The 16,679-nt window shown below is 43.1% G+C and overlaps 1 pseudogene across 1 annotated transcript; it reads left to right on the forward strand.

Moving 5' to 3' along the window:
• The first annotated feature begins 1,698 nt into the window (after positions 1-1,698).
• LOC307180589 (SAYSvFN domain-containing protein 1-like) lies at positions 1,699-2,309 on the forward strand (annotated as a pseudogene). The gene has a single exon. The product of its transcript is annotated as an SAYSvFN domain-containing protein 1-like (transcript).
• The last annotated feature ends 14,370 nt before the right edge of the window (positions 2,310-16,679 follow it).

Raw genomic sequence — 16,679 nt, forward strand, 5'->3', positions numbered from 1 at the left:
TTTTTTTTTCTGTAAGGTATAGTAGCAATGTCCCCACTTTCGCCTATGATTTTAGAAATTTAGTTCTTTCTCTCTTCTTTGTCTCTCCCTCTCTCTCTTTGGTAAGTATAGATAAATGTTAGTCAGTTTTAATAATCTCTAAAAAAACAACTTTTAGTTTCATTGACTGTCTCTATTATGTTTTTATTCTCTATTTTGTTATTCTCAGCTCCATTCTTTATTATTTCTTTCTTTCTGATAATTTTTTGTTTAATTTGCTCTTCTTTTTTTTACTTCCTTAAGGTATGAAGATAAGTTGCTTATTTGAGATTTCTTTTCATTTTTAATGTAGACATTTACAGCTATAAAATTCCATCTGAGCATGGCTTTCATTTCATCTTGTAAGTTTTGGTATATTGTGTTTTTAATTTTAACTTGTATCAGAGTATTTTCTGATTTCCCTTCTGAATTTTTTCTTTCATTCATTGGCTATTTAATGTATGGTTTTATTTCCACATATTTGGAATTTTCCAGTTCTCCTAATGTTATTGATTTCTAGTTTCATTTCTTTGTGTTCAGAGCATATCCTTTGTATGGTTTCAGTCTTTTTGAATTTATTAACACCTGATTTGTGGCCTAACATATGTTCTGTTGTGAAGAATGTCCTACCTGCAATTGGAAGAAAAATATGCATTCTGCTGTTGTTGGTTGGAGGATTTGTGTATGTCTGTTAGGCCTAGTTGGTTTATAGTGTTGCTTAAATTCTCTATCTCCATAATGATCTTCTATCTGATTGTCCTATCATTATTAAAAGTAGGGTATTGAGGGACTTCCCTGGTGGCACAGTGGTTAAGGATCTGCCTGCCAATGCAGGGGACACAGATTTGATCTCTGGTCTGGGAAGATAGCACATGCCGCAGAGCCCACGTGACACAACTACTGAGCCTGTGCTCTAGAGCCCGTGAGCCACAACTACTGAGCCTGCGTGCCACAACTACTGAAGCCCACACACCTAGAGCCCATGATCCGCAACAAGAGAAGCCACCGCAATGAGAAACCTGCGCACCACAACAAAGAGTAACCCCTGCTTGCTGCAACTAAAGAAAGCCTGTGCACAGCAACAAAGACCAAGTGCAGCCAAAAATAAATAAATAGATAAATTTATAAAAAAATAAAAGCAGGGTATTGAAATCTCCAACTATTATTATAGAATTGTTTATTCTTCCCTTTGATTCTGTCAATTTTTGCTTCATATATTTGGGGATCTGTTGTTGGGTGCATATATGTTCATAATTGTTATAGCTTATTGAAAATCTGATTAGAGCAATAACGAATAAAGACATTGAATCAGTAATCAAAAACTTCCCAAGCAAGAAAAGCTCAGGACCAAATGGCTCCACTAGTTATTTCTGCCAAACACCTAAAAATAAGTTAACACCAATTCTCAAAATCTTCCTAAAGAAGATGAGAGAACACTTCCTAAGTCATTCTATGAGGCCACCATTACCCTGATACTAAGGATAGACAAATATATCACATTAAAAGAGAGCCACAGATCAATATCACTTGTGGATATATATCCAAAAATTCTCAACAAGGCACCAGCAAACTGAATTCAGCAGTATATTAAAAGTATTATACACCAAGACCAAGAGTGATTTATGCCAGGAATGCAAGGGTCTTTCAACATATAAAAATCAATCAATATAATACACCAGCATGGGCACATGCACTCCTGGGCACACAGAGAACAGGGCATGTGCCACGGAGCAGCGGTTAGCTGAGTTGGAGGTAGGGCCCAGAAACCAGCCAGGTTGGCGGCAGAACCCAGCACTTCAGAGCTACTGTGCACAAACCTCGGGAGAGAAGGCGGAAGCAGCTGCAACTCCAAAGGCAGCCCTAGGCTGGCTAAAACAGTTCTTGGTGTGGAAACCGAGGCCCTTGAGTGCCCAGGCCCAGCCCAGCCTTGCTCAGGGAGCAGCTTAGCCTGTAGACTGCATGTCACAGCCACCGCGGAATCCAGCCAAGCCACCACCTCTGCCGCCCTTGCCCTAGGGGGGCCAGTCTCCCCTGACCGACATCACCTTCTTGAAGGTGCTCCTCTGGTTGGTCCTGCTGGGACTGTTTGTGGAACTGGAATTTGGTCTGGCCTATTTTGTCCTGTCCCTCTTCTACTGGATGCATGTGGGGAAATGAGGCCCTGAGGAGAAGACAGAGGGGGGAAAAGCGGGTACTCCGTGTTCAACCCAGGCTGTGGGGCCATCCAGGGCACCCTGATTGCCCAGCAGCTGGAACGCGAGCTGCACCTGAGACCTCTGCAGGGGAGATAGGGCCAGCCTTGCTGTTGGCTGGCCCCCAGGGCCCTCACACCCCTGGGGTATCGATCTGTGGGTTTGGCTGAGGGTAGCTCGCAGGTCAGTTCTATGACCCTGCAGTTCCACACACTTTCCCTGATTTCCTGCTGCAGTTTTATATCAGAACTTCTTCTTGGTTTTGGTGAAACTCCCAGAAAGACACTCACTGCGGGTCTGATGCAATTTATAAAAATTACACACTCAAGAAAGGAGACCTATTTGTCTCTTTATTTAAGAGAGGTGATTTTTAGAACAGTAGGAGGGCACTGGGGAGATAACTGTTTAAAATATCCAGCTGTTTGAAGTAATGGTTTGGTACATCAGGACTATATGTTAAAAGTAAGTATTCTCTTTAAGTATTTTTTTAATTAATTAATTTTTAAAATTGACATATATTTGATTTACAATGTTGTGTTAGTTTCAGGTATATAACAAAGTGATTCATTTATACATATATATATTCTTTTCTTATACAGGTTACTACAAAATATTAAGTATTTTGTAGTTCCTGTGTTATACAATAGGTCCTTGTTGTTTGTTTTATATATGGTGGTGTGTATCTGCTAATCCCAGGTTCCTAGTTTATCCCTCCCCCTCACCTTTCCGCTTTGGTAGCCATAAATTTGTTTTCTATGTCAAAAAAAATTATAATATACCATGTTAATGGAATGAAGGAAAAATCCACATGATCATCTCAATTGATGCTGAGAAAGAATTTGACAAAATCCAGCACCATTTCATGATAAAGAAAACCTTAACATACATACTAGGAATATATATATATATATATATATATATATATATATATATATATATATATAGAGAGAGAGAGAGAGAGAGAGAGAGAGAGAGAGAGAGAGGGAGAGAGAAAGAGAGAGAGAGAGAGAGAGAACATTCCATCCAAAAGCAGCAGATTACACATCTTTTCAAGTTCACATGGAACATTCTCCAAGATTTTAAATCACATGCTAAGCCATGAAACAAGTCTTAGTAAATTTAAGAAGATTAAAATCATATTAAGCATCTATTCTGACCAGAAGGCTATAAGACTAGAAATCAACTATAAGAACTGTATAAAACATAAAAATGTGGAGGCTAAAATATATGCTGCTAAACAATCAATGGATCACTGAAGAAATCAGAGGAAATAAGAAAAATACCTGGAGACAAAGGAAAACAAAAATGCAACAATTAAAAATCTATGGGACATAGCAAAAGCAGTTCTAAGAGGAAAGTTTTTAGTGATACAAGCCTACCTCAGGAAACAAGAGAAATCTCAAATCAACAGCCTAACCATACACCTAAAGAAAATAGAAAAAGAAGAACAAACAAAACCCAAAGTTAGTAGAAGGAAAGAAATAATAAATATCAGGGCAGAAGTAAATAAAATAGAGAATAAAAAATATAAAAGGTCAAAAAAAATATAAAAGGTCAATGAAACTAATAGTTCTTTTAAAAGATTTTAAAAATTGATAAAATTTTATCCAGAAACATCAAGAAAAAAAAAGAGAGGATCCAAATAAACAGAAACAGAAATGAAAGAGGAAAAGTTACAACTGATACCACAGAAATACAAAAGATCATAAGAGATGGCTATAAATAATTATGCACCAATAAAATGGACAACCTAGAAGAAATGGACAAATTTCTAGAAACATATAATCTCTCAAGGCTGAACCAGGAAGAAATATAAAATATGAACAGACTGATTACCAGGAATGAAATTGAATCATTAAAAACAAACAAAACAAACAAAAAAATCACCAACAAACAAAAGTCTATGACCAGATGGTTTTACAGGTGAATTCTACCAAACATTCAGAGAAGAGTTAACACCTGTCCTTCTCAAACTATTTCAAAAAATTGCAGAGGAAGGAACCCTTCCAAACTCATACTATGAGGCCAGCATCACCCTGATACCAAAACCTGACGAAGATATCACAAAAAAAGAAAATTACAGACCAGTATCTCTGATGAACATAGATGCAAAAATCCTAAACAAAATATTACAAACCAAATACAAAATGATCACACACCATGATCAAGTGGTATTTATCCCAGGTTTGACATCCACAAATCAATCAATATGATATACCACATTAAAAAATTGAAGAGGGCTTCCCTCGTGGCGCAGTGGTTGAGAGTCTGCCTGCCGATGCAGGGGACACGGGTTCATGCCCCGGTCCGGGAAGATCCCGCATGCTGCGGAGCGGCTGGGCCCGTGAGCTGTGGCCACTGGGCCTGCGCGTCCAGAGCCTGTGCTCCGCGACGGGAGGGGCCACAACAGTGAGAGGCCCATGTACCGCAAAAAAAAAAAAAATTGAAGAATAAAAAATCATGCGATCATCTCAATAGATGCAGAAAAAGCATTTGACAAAATTCAACATCCATTTATGATAAAGTCTCTCAACAAGGTGGTTATAGAGGGAACATACCTCAACATAATAAAGGCCATTTATGACAAGTCTATAGGCAACATCATACTCAATGGTGAAAAGCTCAAAGCATTTCCTGTAAGATCAGGAAGAAGACAAGGATGCCCACTCTCACCACATTTTTTTGGTTTGTTTTTTTAAATTATCTTAATTCCACTCTCATCACTTTTATTGAACATAGTATTAGAAGTCCTAGCCCCAGCATTCAGACAAGAAAAAGAAATAAAAGGGATCCAAATTGGAAAGGAAGAAGTTAAACAGTCACTATTTGCAGATGACATGATACTCTACATAGAAAATCCTAAAGATGTCACCAAAAAACTACTAGAGCTCATCAATGAATTCATAAAGCTGCAGAATACAAAACGAATATACAGAAACCTGTAGTGTTTCTATACACTAACAATTAATTATCAGAAATAGAAATTAGGAAAACAATACCATTTATAATCACATCAAAAAGAATAAATCTAACTAAGGAGATGAAAGACCTGTACTTGGAAAAATATTAGACACTGATGAAAGAAATTGAAGACAACATAGACAGATGGAGAGATATACTGTGCTCATGGATTGGGAGAATTAATATTGATAAAATGACCATTCCCCCCAAGGAAATCTACAGATTCAATGCAATCCCTGTCAAAATACCAATGGCATTTTTCACAGAACTAGAACAAATAATTCTAAAATTTGTATGGAAACACAAAAGACCTTGAATAGCTAAAACAATCTTAAGAAAAAAGAACAGAGCTGGCAACATCATGCACCCTCACTTCAGACTATGCTACAAAGCTACAGTAATCAAAACCAGTATGATATTGGCACAAAAATAGTCACATAGATCAATGGAACAGAATAGAGAGTCCAGAAATGAGCCCACCTTTATATGGTCAATTAATCTATGACAAAGGAAGCAAGAATATACAATGGGGGAAAGACAGTCTCTTCAATCAATGGTGTTGGGAAAACTGGATAGCTACATGCAAAGGAATCAAACTGGACTACTTTTTCACACCATATACAAAAATAAACTCATAATGGATTCGAGGGATAAATGTAACACCTGAAACCATAAAATTCCTAGAAGAAAGCACAGGCAGTATTCTCTTTGACATTGGTCTTAGCAATATATTTTGGATATGTTTTCCCAAGCAAGGAAAATGAAAGCAAAAATAAACTAATGGGACTACATCAAACTAAAAAGCTTTTGCATGATGAAGGAAACTATCCAAAAACTGTGAAGACCACCTACTGAATGGGAGAAGATATTTGCAAATGATATATCCAATAAGGGGTTAATATCCCCAATACACAAAGAACTCATATAACTTTGTATCAAAAAACAAACAACCCAATTAAAAAATGGACAGAGGATCTGAATAAACATTTTTGCAAAGAAGACATACAGGTGACCAACATGAAAAGATGCTCAATATCACTAACCATCAGGGAAATGCAAATCAAAACCACGATGGGATATCTCCTTACACCTGTCAGAATGGCTATCATCAAAAAGACAACAAATAACAAATTGTTGAAGAGGATGTGGAGAGAAGAGAACCCTTGTACACTGTTGGTAGGAATGTAAATGGGTTCAACCAGTATGAAAAACAGTATAGCAGTTCCTCAAAAAACTAAAAATAGAACTACCATATGATCCAGCAATTCCACTATTGGGTATTTATCGAAACAAAACGGAATCACTAATTTGAAAAGATATATGCACCCCTATGTTCACTGCAGTATTACTTACAATAGTCAAGATGTGGAAGCAAACTAAATGCACACTGATAGATGAATGGATAAAGAAGATGTGGTGTACATACACAATGGAACATTACTCAGCCATAAAAAATGAAATCTTGCTACTTATGACAAAATGGATGGACCTAGAGGGTATTATGATAAGTCAGTCAGGGAAAGACAAATACTCTGCAATTTCACTTATATGTATAATCTAAAAAACTAAGCAAATGAACAAATACAACAAAACAGAAACAGAGTCATAGAAACAGAAAATAAACAAGTGGTTGCCAGAGGGAAGGGGTTAGGGAATGAAAAATAGGTGAGGGAGATTAAGAGGTACAAACTTCCAGTTACAAAATAAATGAGTCATGGGTATGAAATGTACAGTGTAGGGAATACAGTCAATAATTATGTAATATATTTGTATGGTGACAGTGGTAACTAGACTTATCGTGATGAGCATTTTGAAATGTATAGAAATATAGAATCACTGTATCATGCACCAGGAGCTAACATAGTGTTGTAGGTCAATTATACTTCAAACACAAACAAACTCATAGAAAAAGAGATCAGATTTGTGGTGACCAGAGGTGGTTAATGGGGCAGGTTGGGGGTGGGGGAGAATTGGATGAAGGTGGTCAAATGGTACAAACTTCCAGTTATAAGATAAATTAAGTACTAGGGATGTAATGTATGACATGATTAATATAATTAACACTGCCGTATGTTATATATGAAACTTGTTAAGAGGGTAAATTCTAAAAGTTCTCTTCACAAGGAAAAAAACATTCCTATTTCTTTAATTTTGTGTCTGTATTAGATGATGGGTATTCGCTAAACTTATTGTGGTAATTGTTTCATGATGCATGTAAGTCAAATCATTATACTCTACACCTTAAACTTATACAGTGCTGTATGTCAGTTATATCTCAATAAAACTGGAAGAAAAATAAAGAAATAGCAGCTTATGTATATAAATTAGGAATAAATGAGGAAACTAATTACCAGGAGAAACCACTAAAAGAGAAGGTCTGGCATGGGAAAGGATGGGGCAAGGGATGGTTGGTTGTTATATTGAACACTTCTGCTCTTTGATTTTTAACCATATACATGTGTAATATTTTGATTTCAAAAGTACTTTTTAAACTCTGTAATTCTAACTCTGTCCCCTCCTGGCCTCAAATCCTTCTAAGGCTCCCCCCTTCAAATGATACATGTTAAACTATAAATTATTTCCTTGTCACTAAAAGCCCTTCAACATCTGGCCCCGACCTACATTACCAGCATCATTACTGCTCTTTTCCTTAAAGTACCTGGGCCGCTAGTCACATCAATCTATTTGCAGCATCTTGGGTACCATTTTCTTTCATGCTTCCATGCTTTTGCACGTTTTGTTGCCTCTGCTTGACTTTCCCCTCTCCCTCCCCCTCTCCTTCTCCTCCTCTTCTTCCTCCTCATCTCCCTGATGAAGCCACACTCATCTTCCCAGAGTCTGCAAATGTCACCTTCCCTAGGAGGCCTTCCCTACCACCCCACAGGAAGATTTTTGCCCTTTCCCCTGTGCTGTCCAAGCATTTAGTACATTGCTCTACTATAGCACAGATCACATGGGATTTAACTTGTTGAGTCTGCTTTCCCCACTAGATTGTGGGCTGCTTGATGGCAGTGGCCAGCTTTTATTCGTGTTTATATTCCCAGGGCTTATCCCATGCCTTATTGAATTGAATGTGTTTTTAAAGGACATTTGAAAAAATATTTCACTAAGAAACTAGGGAAAATCAAATAGTCTCAGAAAGCTAGTATAGGTGATTGTATTACAGCATCACCATAACTGTGAAGAAAGAAATGTTGATAGTGTGATAGTTCCTCAAACTATTAAACATAGAGTTACATATGACCCAGCAGGCCCACTCCTAGGTATATATCCACTCTTAGGTATATATCCAAATATATATCCACACAAAAACTGGTATATGAATGTTCATAGCAGCATCATTCATAACAGCCAAAAATGAAAATAACCTAAATGCCCATCAACTGAAGAATGGATAAAAAATGTGCTATATACATAAAATGAAATATTATTTGGCCATGAAAAGGAATGAAGTACTGATACATACTACAACTTGGATGAACATTGAAATCATGCTAAGTGAAGCCAGACACAAAAGGCCACATATTGTATGACTTCATTTTTATGAAATTCTCAGAATAGGCAAATCTATAGAGACAGAAAGTATGTGAATGGTTACTTAGGGCAGGAGGTGAGGTGGAGGTGAATGGGAGTGACTGCTAATGGGTATAAAGTTTCTTTTTGGGGTGATTAAATGTTCTAAAATTAGTTAGTGATGACGGTCACACAACTTTGGGAATATGCTAAAATACATTATATTGTACACTTTAAAACAGTGAACTTTATGATTTGCATGATATCTCAATAGAGTTGTTTAAAAAAAAAAGGAACGTATAAAAAATCCTGGAAGGAAACACACCAAAAATTTAACAAGTGGTTGTTAACTTTGAGTTGTGGGGTTTTGTGAGGGAGATCGTTTCATATTTTTCTTTTCTTCTGCTTTACAGCTCTTTCCATACACTCTATGATGAACATGTAATTAACGTCAGACACTTCATGCTTTAAAATATCAAGAAAGAGGAGAGAGAGAATTAACATATTCTGAGTACATGCTATGTACTCGTAAGGTAATCCCCACAGCATTCCTGTCAGGTTGCTATTCCTTATTTTCAATTTCACCAGGGTGACAGGGGAAAAAATGAGACTTAAGGATTCACTGTCTTTCCCCATTCTCCTCCCACTTCTAAAAAGCTTCTTGGGTTTTCTGGCTTGATTTGGGGCCTTTTGGTTTGTTGAACTGGTAGTAATGACTAAAGGAAAATTGAAAGAGGCCTTGAAAGTCAGGGCCGATTTACAGTAAAAAGAGTAGAGAGTGACCAGAGAAAGCAAAGAAAGCTCTGGGGAAAGATCAGAAGAAGGCAGAGAAAGAGAAGACGTAGCAGGGGCTGATTGTGGGGGGAATTAGCCCCATGTGTAAAAGGATGGATTGGATTCTGGATGCCTGACCCTTTTAATCATGCTGATTTCAGCTCAGACATGGCCACTTCAAAGGTCCCGTGATGATGTGATACCCACTTCTGAAGGAACCCCTGCCACTTCTATCTCGACCTCTTTCCATCCCATTACCCTGCATTATCCTCTCCATAGTATTGATTATGATCTGAACGTGTCCTGTCTTCTCTTGCTGGGATGCGAGTACCATTCCAGAAGCAGAGCCTCCTCTGGCTTGTTCACTGCTCTATTGCAGGACTGGGAACCAGGTCTGGTAACTTGTGGTGTTCGGAAAATGAGAATTGCGTTTTCTGTTGTCATTCATCGACTCCTCTCCCCTCACTTATCTCCACTTTTTCCAACGCTATTCATCCTTCAAAGCCTCGCTCAAGACCCAACAACTCCTGGAACTCATATCTCTTGGCTAGAAGTGAGCCCCTGTCCTTGACACATGAGCCCTCAACTACTCCCATACCGATCTCATAAGCTCTTTGATGCTAGGGTCCATTTCTTATACATCACAGCAACACATTTTACTGAGATTATTTGTGTGTGTGTGTATGCCAGAAAATCAACACATAAGAAAAATAGTCATTTTAGACTGAGAACTTATGAAGAAAATAAAATAAATTAACGGCCTAGGTGAAGACAAGGGTTGGGGGAACGGCACTAATTTCATCTGGATGGTTGGAGAAATTTCCCTGAGGAAGTGGCAATTGAGCTGAGACCTGACTGATCAAATCTGGATCTTTCTGTATCTCCCACAATGCCCTACATATCGCATTTGCTGACTGACAGACCATGGAGTGTCAGGAGTAGAATGTTCCTAAAGGTTATCTAGTCCAGGTCCAATCTTACATAGGTTTCACCTCCTGACAGTAAGCTGCTGCCCCCAGGTAGGACAACCTGCCTCAAAGTTTCCCATTTCAGTTGGTTCTCAAGACTCCCTTATGGATAGCTGCAGAACCAGCATTTTCTAGGCACCAGCTGTGTGCCAGACACTTTCATACCCAGTATCTTACTTAACTCTTACCTAGTAGTACTATTATTATTATTCCTATTTGAAAGATGAAGGAAGCTCAGAGAGTTTATGTAACTTGCCCAAGGCCACACTGCCAGCAAGTGCGTAGTGAGTGTGCCTGACACCGAGGCTGGCGCATCTTGCTACCATCCCTTGCTCTCCCTTCATTCTGAAGTTTAAACCATCCTGCTCAGGCTTTAGAAGTTCTTTGAGATTCCTAACCTTGGGACTGGCTTGATTTCATTGGACCTTTCTCAGTAGAGATATCAAGTTAGCCTTTCCCACGAACTGACCCTTTAGAGACACAAAGTTTTGCTCGCTTTATTTTTCATAATCACTGCATGAAGACTGAGATCGTGTCTGACCCCAAATGCCCCTGGCTGGACAATCTCATGCCTCACTCAGGCTCCTTTCTCCAAATCTGGGACTGCCTCATAACACCTGTGTGTGTGTGTGTGTGTGTGTGTGTGTGTGTGTGTGTGTGTGTGTGTTTATGTGTGTGTGTGTGTGTGTGTGAAAGAGAGAGACAGAGAGAAACAGAGAATAACAGACTGATGCTGTTTACTTGCCTGGTCCCCAGGCTAAGAGGTCATTCTGATCTCCTGTATTGTGACTTCTTTCCCCCCTCAACCTTCAGATCTGCTGAGTCTGTTCTACTTCCCCTTTTATTCTCTTCAGGGGGTCGACACCCTGTATCTGCTCTTTTGTGCCCCAGAGAGGACCTTGTTAATCTCCTATGTCTCCTCCCTCCCTCAGCCTCCTTCTCAGTCTCAGAGCCAGGGCCAGCTGCCCTAGAGGTGAAAACAGGGAGCAGGAGCCCTGGCTTCTGTGAGTCTCTGAACCAGCCCATTTTGAGGGGCGCATGCCCTCGTGTGTTCGCCTTGTGTAAATTCAGCCTGAGATTACAGCCTAAGGCCCTGCTGGCAGAGCCTTCTTCTACTAACCTGGCCAAGGATCCTAGCCTTTCTCCGCCTGCCTGTGCCATTGCCTCCCTGGCGTTTGAATCAGCCTAGGTCTTGGGGACTGCCTCTGGTCTCACTCCAAATGGGACACCTCCTGGTCATTTCCCCCTTTGTCTCTTTCTCTCCAACAACTGCAACTATACAACAATAATAATAGCCACTATTTGGCAAGCATGTAGTATGGGCCAGGGGATTTATATATATATATATCAGCTAGTTCAAGATGCACAGCACCCCCATAAGTAAGTGTTATTTTCTTGGCACATGGTAGGCACTTATGAATGAAGGAACGGTTTTTCCCCAATTCATCATAGAGCAAACAGAAGCTCAGGGAGGTTGCAAAAGTAATAAGGGTCAGAAACAGAATTGAAACCCAAGCCTATTTGATCTCAAAGCCTGGGCTCTGAACAGTCATATCAGGATGCTTCTAAAACCACTGCAGCACCTTGAATCCCAATCCCCGGGACTGTGTGAGGGAGAAGCTGATGGATGTGGTTAGGGATACTGGATTTGAAGTCATATAGCTAGTAAGCAGGCACCACCACTTCCTGGTTCTGTGAGTGTGGGCAAGTTGCTTAACTTCTCTGTACCACAGCTTCCTTATTGGCAAATGGCGATAATAATAGTAACAGCTCAGAGGGTTGGGCCACTTTAATGAGATAATATCCATAAAGGGCTTAGCATGGAGCTTGGCATATGGTAATCACTCAAAAAATGTTTGTGATGGTGATGACGGTTCAGCTATGTGCTAGGTGGCAGCATGTGAGCTCATCTTCCCTAATGAGCTCCTGTAGTACAGATATTCTGTATGGTGGGGTCCATGCACACCAATCAGCCTTAGCAATCAGCTAGCCTGGGAGGGAGGTTGTCAGCTACTGATGAAAGGTGGGTTGCTTGGCTAAGGCACGTCTGCTTCTAGAGGAAGACCGCTGTGCTTCTGCCCAGAAGTGGGCCCTGGGAGGCCCTTCTGGCAGGGCTGAGATTTCTTGCAGGAAGCAGTTCTATTCTGCACCAACATGAGGAAAAATGTGTAATCAGAGTCACAGAAGCCTGTGCCTTATTACCTGGCTCTGGTCATTTCGGTCTGGACCTTTTTAAAAACAGGTGTTACCGATCCACTTTAGCCATAAAATCCCTTCATGAAGTGCCCCTGGGAAAGTCCAACCTGAAACCTGCAAGCTCTTCTCCTTGGAGAATGTGCCTGGGAAATGGAATAGGCTGCCTGCTTTCCAGAGCTGTCAACTCCAAGCCAGGGCCTTGTGAGAACCCTAGTGGTGGGCGCAGGTAAGGGAGTGTGGGTTGAATTACCTCAGATCCCCTCAACAGGTTATTTTCCTTTTCAGTCCGGGCAGGCATTCTTCACACCAAGAACCAAGTGACTGAAAGAGAGTCTCAGGTGAGTGGCTTACCTGGGGAAGGGGAGAGGAAAGAGTGCCTCGATTTCCACCAAGGTCACCAGGCTGGAGAAAGGCGAAATGACTCAGGGAGGCCACGGACAAGAGTAAGGCTCAGGTCGATGGGCCCTCTACTCAATGGTGCGTATTGACCTGGGGCAGTTTGCTCTCAGATTCCAGCACCTGGCTGGCTCCCAGGGGAGGCCCAGCAGTGTTCGTAAACTGAACTGACCCATGTTGGTTCCTGGGAGGGTCTGGGTATTTCATGAGTAGCAACCTCTGATGGACCCTCCTTCTGTGATCCTGGATTCTTGACTTTTTCAGGTGTCCATTGTCTATAGGAGTCTCCTAGTTGGCCACAGCCTCCTTAGGTGACAGGACCTGAGAGACTGCCCATCTGGGGTGAGCTATCTGTCCTTCTGCCAAATGAGCAAACTAGAGAAGAAGTACCCTGAGATGAGAAAGAGGACAAGGAGGACGGATGCAAAGCTAGTCCCTCTGTGCTCCATGGAGCTATGGTCTTTGCTGTGGCCCACACCGTGCCATGTTGTCAGGACCTGTGTCATTGTCATCCCTGTGTCCCTTCCAGGGGTAAAGGCAGTGTCTAGCACGTAGGTCTGCCACTTACTAGACATGAGATGTTATTTGGGTCACTTGACTTCTGAGAACGCCAGTTTTCTCATCTGTGCATAAAATGACTTTGAATGAGAGAATGGATACAAAGTACCTGGAACGTAGTAGGTGCTCAGCAGATGGTACCTGTCACCACCATCACCACCATCATCAACTCCAACACCATTAGCATTTATTGTTCACCTCTTGTATGCCCATCCTGATGCTTGGCTTTGATGCAGAAGATAAAGGAGAAGCAGTCAGTGGTTTCTGCTCCAGGTTAGCATGTAGTGGGAGAGCTCAGATACACACAAATATTGAAAATCCAAGTGCCAGTAAGAGGTATACGGTCAGGATATGGAGATCAAAGGAGGGAACAGATCTGTGGGCTAGGGCCTTCTAGGAAGGCTGCCCAGAAGAGGTGGGTGCTACGGTAGACCTGGATAGATTGAATTTCTAGTACTGGGAGGAGGAGGGGGAGGAGGATAAAGGGTGTTCCTGGCTTAGCTCAGCGCAGGCCAGCACCCGAAGCTGGGAGTGTCCCTCATCTCCCTTTGGGCTGTTGGGGGTCAGGCTCAGTGCTGGGTCAGCTTTTGGAATGCAAATACTGGGCTGGCCACTGGGGGTCGACAGAGATTGAGAAATATGGAGGCTACTGGGGCCAGATTTCCTTGGAGATTCTACCCCTTTGATTGAACAACCTGCCTAATGTCTCATTTCCCTACCTCTGAAATTCCCTCCTCCTTCCTCCACCGTCTATAGAGCCCTAATCCCCCCGAGAGAGACACTCTTAGCTCTCCAGAGCTTCCTGACTTCCCCACCCCTGCCCAGAACACCAGTCTAAGGAGGAAAATTCCCTCCCTCTCCACATCCCCACCCCCAGCCCCACCTCTCATGGCTAAAGCCAGAGGCTGCCATAGTCTCTGGTTTGTGTCCAGGAGAGCAGCTGTGAAAGAAAAACAAGCCAGGCCAGGGAAATTTATGTTCTTCTGAGGGGGTTGGCTTCCTCATGAGGAAGATGATGGGTGGTTTGTCAATTGAGGTCTCACCCCAGTTCCAACTTGGGCAGCGCTGGGGAGGCGGGGGTATGGCAGGGGCGCGGTGGGAGAGGTTGGTGGGGAGACTAAAGGCTTAGAAAGAAACTGGGCACTGGGAGGTACATTGAGCTCAGGCACTGGGACCTTGATGATAAAAGGTGGGAAGGAAGGTCTCTAAACCAAGCTGGACTAAGTCGTGCGTGTGGGGAGCAGAGGTTTCAATGTCAGAGATCCTGGCTCCGTTGGCTCAGGGGCAGCTGGAGGGTGGCGAGCCTGGGTACCATATATCTGCCATTGGTTATCTGGCCAGCTGGGTCCAGCCCCTTATCTATCCTCAGGATGCCCCCAGGGGTTTATGACCTTTGTAACAGTAGGCTTGGGTTTATCAGTCGAGAAAGCCCAGAACCTGACCCTTTAGCATTTATGGTAGGTTGGAAGGCAGGAAGTTATCTCATAGGCTAGTGAGGGGTCAGAGCTAGGAGGGCTGGAGAGAGGAAGAAGCACTGCCCCTTCCCTCAGCTCCTCGTGTTGTTCAAATATTTGGTCTGCTTGGGGTGTTCCTCCAGGGGAACTTTATTCCCTGTGTTTATGGGGCCTGACAAGTCCAGTGTGTTCTCTAAGGAGCCAAGAGCAGAATTGGGCAAAGATGTCATTTCTGCAGCCAGTGTCATCCTTCCCTGGGCTTACTGGCTCTCCGAGATGGGGAGCTAGGCTGGGGTCAGAGACAGGTGGTGACAACGGCTGCCCCCCACCCCTGAATTCCTGAGCCCCTGACAGTGATGAATGGCCCAGTCCCTCTTTGCACACTCCCCAGGTAACCAGAGTTGAGGGAGTGACAGGTGGGCCGGGCTGGAGTGCTGCAGGATTTCCCCCATAGCTGTCCCCCACAGGGCTGGAGAGTGAGAACAGGAGGGACTGCTAGAGGAAGTTGAGCCCAGATCAGTGATACACAGCAGGGCACGGATATCCAAAGATGAAGCCTCTAAGGAGCCGAGGGTCCCGGCTGCAGTCCAGAGCCTGTGCCACCTGCTATGCCACACTGAGCCATGCGCTGGCCCTCAGATGCTCTGCTCTAGGCTCTTTTGAGGAGCAGGGGCAGAGGCCATTTGCCTGTGTGGGGCCCATGGGCTTGGGACAGATTTCTAGGAGTCCAGGGAAGCGTAACGAGGTATAAGGAGGGGATAAAGAGAGAGGGAGGGACGGGGCAGGCCCACCTCAGGAAGAGAAGGGCTCCTCCTATCTCTGGTGACTGACACTTGGAAGATCAAGGTGATCTCAGTGCAAACACCCATAAACCAGGCATGAAGCTGGGGCAAGGACAAGGGAGGGGTGGGGGGGTTGAACGTTTGGTTGAACCCTTGGCCTTTGGGACCAGCCCCTCTTTCCCCAGCCACTGAGAATCTCCATGGCTGCAGTGAAACTAGACTAGCAGGGCTTACCCACCTGGGGCTTGATCTGGGATGTGGTGCAGCCAGCAGGCAGGAGGAGGAGTAGGAGGGCTCAGGTCCCACCCTGGGCTTGTCCTGAGCCTGACCCAGAGATAGAGTGACTTGGGAAGAGCAAGGTATTCGTGGGGGAGGGAGGACAGCCTGGGCTCAACACAGACCCCAACTGGTCTCAGCTAGAGGGCAGTGAAGGCAGAGGGAGAGAAGGAGAGAAGCGGGCGGCGGGACAAATCTGGCTGGGCAAGAGAGGACTTTGCAGGCTGAGGTTGGCGGGGGCAGGGGATGCAGGCAGATTGAGCCTGGAGCCTCAGTTTCCTCTTCTCTAAAATAGGCCTATCAATATCAACCTCAGGGATGTTCTGTGAATTAAGCAAAGATAGCATAGGACCAAGGGTGAGAGTACCTGGCTACAGTGCCTGGCATACAGAAGTTGTTCAAGAAACATGGCTCTCCCTTGCCCTGTAGGGAGTGGTCGTGTGTATCTGTGAGGAGGATGCAGGCAGAGGTTGTGGGTCTTCGAAGGGACAGACAGGAGGCTTAGGACAGGCCAGAGATGATTGTAGGTAGGAGAGAGGGCTGCTAGCCTCATGGAGTGGTCCCAGCTGGCATCGCCCCGGGCCTTGGGGC

This window comes from Stenella coeruleoalba, assembly GCF_951394435.1.
Source record: "Stenella coeruleoalba genome assembly, chromosome: X".
Lineage (NCBI taxonomy): Eukaryota > Metazoa > Chordata > Mammalia > Artiodactyla > Delphinidae > Stenella > Stenella coeruleoalba.